This window comes from Odontesthes bonariensis, chromosome 4 (genome assembly GCF_027942865.1).
Source record: "Odontesthes bonariensis isolate fOdoBon6 chromosome 4, fOdoBon6.hap1, whole genome shotgun sequence".
NCBI lineage: Eukaryota > Metazoa > Chordata > Actinopteri > Atheriniformes > Atherinopsidae > Odontesthes > Odontesthes bonariensis.
The window spans coordinates 17,135,370-17,139,113 of NC_134509.1; positions in this window are offsets into that span (position 1 = coordinate 17,135,370).

Below are 3,744 nucleotides of genomic sequence, written 5' to 3' on the forward strand. Positions count from 1 at the left end.
ATGAGAAACATGAAGCACTCAGTAGAACTAAGATGGTTAAAAGGTGCAATATAAGTGCAGATGATCCAAGAGAATTCCTATTGTTTAGTAGCGGAGTGAAGGAAGGAGTAGCAGGGGTAATGCCTACGTTTTTCTTATTTAAAATAATATTAGCAGGTACTCTGTAACTATCTTTTTGCAGTGGCAGGTTTTACTTGTCCCTAGTCTGTATGGTCTCAAGTGAAGTATTTCATTCTTACACATTATGTAAAGAGACAGTTACCGTGGGTAGTCTGTTTTGCTTAGTGACAATGAGAAATTGCAGCTTGATGTGCACTGTTTGTCATCCATTTCATACTGTTTTGCCCCTGGTTAGTACCAGAAGTAATAACTTGATTACCACTATCATAAAGCAAGATAACCCATGGCCATTAGATAATGAGCTGCTGTCGAGCAGCCTTCTTGGCAAACACCCACGCATCACCCACAGATGGTGAAGTAATGAGAAGAACCAGGAAACCCAGAGCAAATTGACAAATTGTTGACATGTCAACAGTGTCCACAGGATCAGGAGGTGGAGCTGAGCATAAATGATGTCCTGATTAGAATATTTCTGCAAAAACAGTTTGCCACCAATGACATACTTCCATTCTCAAAAGAACTTCTGCTCGGCTGCACAACTTATTTCAATGCCATGAAATTACACTTAACCGCTCTTTTTGTTGTTCAAAAGCATCTAGGGGACATAACAAATTACAGAAGAAAGTGCAAGCAGTTTTATTAGAAACTGAATTATTCAGATATATATAACAAAGAAAAAGCTGTGAATCTTTTGAGCTGCCTCATGTTTCACTGTGCCTATCGGCTGGATGTTAACTCTGTTGAGTGTTGTTGGACAGATTTAGCGTACATTGTTGGGAATCAACCAGAATTCATTTCCTCGTTTTGCACTTAATCGACCCTACAGAGAGTAATAACATCAACACTGATGCAACAACACAAAACAATCTAAATTCAGATCTCTTTGGGACAATCTGAAGTAAGTGGGACGTGTCTAATGTCGGATCCAAACATCAGCACTATGCCTGCTTTGTCTCACCAGTCATTCACGGTCAAATCGTTGTGCTTCTCACTGTGGTATTGACTAGGGCTGGGCGATATATCGATATTTAAGATATAATCGATAGATTTTTAAATAAGATATGGAATTAGACCATATCGCATATATCGATATTGTTCATATTTGCGCTGTAATACTTGCTTCAGGCAAGCCGTTGATCAGAGCTCTCTGCACTGCTTCCCTCGCTCCGGCTCCGCCCCTCCTCTCTCATGCACAGAGGGGGGAGGGGGGAGGGGGAGGAACACTCCGGCACTCTTAAACAAACATGGAGAAGGCAACAACACCTGCGGAGCATACGGAGGAGAGCCCCTTGGTTGGTAAAAGAAAAAGCAGTGGCTCAGTCATTTGGAGATGGTTCGGATGCAAATTGTCAGACGAGCAACAAAACCAAGCTATATGTAGAGAGTGCCATAAGCACATTGCAGCCAGTGGTGGAAGCACTACGAATCTTTTTTATCACTTAAAAACGTGGCACAAAGTGCAATATGAAGAGTGTGTGAAACTGCGCGCTGCAGCAGCCACAGGCACAAGCCGTCCCCAACCTGACAAAGCTCACTGCAAGCTTCATTTTCCCGCTGTGTGCCGTATGAGAAGAAAAGCGACAAGTGTCCTTTCACATTGCCAAAGACATGGTCCCTGTTGCAACAGTGGAACCAGTGGCGTAACTCCCATTAGGCAAACCTAGGCATTTGCCTAGGGCCCCAACCAAATCTGTCTTTCATAGGGGCCCCCAAATCTGACCGTCCCAGCCAAAGTAAATACACAAAAAAACTAATGTTAATTTGTTACTTATGTAAAGTAAAAAAACATATTTCTATGAAAAAAAAAACAGACATATCAGCATAACACCGAACTAATGCCTAAATAATAATTGTCCAAGCACACATGCCCCCATCCATTGTGCATTGGACTAGTCCAGAATATGATGACGTAGCAATGTGCGACATAACGTGATTTCAAATCAAAGCGAGGGAACTGTATGCGACTCGGTGAAAAATGAAGCGGAGTTATGATAGTGGTAATGCTAAAAGAAAGAAACGGACAGAGAACAAAAGAATTGCAGATGCACTGCTGAAAAAATGAGAGAATGAGACCTGATAAAGGGCAGGAAAAGCACATGAAGAAGAGATGAGTGAGACAGGTGTGAAGCAGAGGAGCTTGAAGGCAAACCAGGGACACAGATGAAGAGGAACAGGGATACAGACAGAGAAAAAGAAGATAGGGAGAAAGAGAGAAGGTAATCATTCAAAAAACATTGATACTTGACTTGGATATTTATTTATAATGCTATATTTATTTATAATGCTCCATGATTGACCAGAGGTCCGTTTCAGGAAGCAGGTTTAGTGAAAACTCTGAGTTGGTTAACCCTGAAATGAGGGAAACCCTGAGTTTTCCGTTTCACAAAGGGAGGTAACTCAACCCCGAGAAAGAGGGCTAACTCTAGCCTGTTTCACAAAGAGAGGTAACTTAACCTCTCGGCCAGTTACCGTAGTAACAGACTCTGAGAGACTCTCAGACGCGCGAAACTGCCATCCCAGTGCGAGGGAGTGTTTTTTTTTTTTTTTTTTCAATGCGAGTGAGAGCGTGCAGGCAATACAATAACTATAATAATAACTCGTGCACCATGCGCGTTTCGACTGCGCCGGCACGAGAGAGAGAGAGAGAGAGGGGTGTGGGGAGAGGTGTGAAACCTGTGCGTATGTGTCCAAAGCGATGCTCTGTTCAACCAGCGCTCAGGGCGACTGCTGGTCAGAGGGCGCGCTGATTGGTTTAGTCAGCAAAATAAGCCAATAACCTTCGGTGTGGGAGGGCTTCGATTTACACTCTGACAGTCACCTAAGTTACCACTCAAAACTGTGCATCCTGCCAAATGGCAGAGGGTGAATCCCCGAGTAAAAAACGAAAATATAAGACTCATTTTACAGCAGAATATACTAAAGTATACCCATGTCTAGTGAAGGTTAGGAATGATGACACCGTGCGAGGTGCACTGTATGCAATAGTGACTTCAGTATTGCCCACAGCGGACTTAATGACTGTAAAACATGTGGAGGTAGGCTGAACGCGCCATCATCTGCATTTTATTTCTGTTGGTTAAATGCTGTTATAAAATAAAGCAAAACGTATCAAAGACTTATTTAAAGCATCAAACACATTTAGTTACTAAATTGTGTAGGCCTGTATCTAACTAGCCAGCTACAGTATCTAACTATCTATATCCAGCCTGTCTAAGCCTTTTAAAAAATCCCCAATTTACTATGTTGATATATTGTTGTTATTCTGTACACATACACTCACAAAATACTTTGGCAGGCTGGCCTTTGAGGGAGGGCTTTACTTCTGGGATAATGCTGGAATTTTGTAAAGTGCTGGGAAGTCCTCAAATTTCTAAATCATTCCTATGGCTTGATTTTGCTTTCAAAGCAAACACTGAACCACTGTTATTCCTGTCCACACACAAAATCTTTTCGTTGGTCCTTTCATTGGTAAATGTAAATGGTGGTTTTACTCATGTCCATTTTGTATTTTAGTTCTGTTAAGCATAAGATCATTTAGTATCTCTGGCAGTGAAAACATTATTTGATTTTCACATGTAACTTACTTGTGTCATGGAAATTCTAATCTCTCTCTCTCTCTCTCTC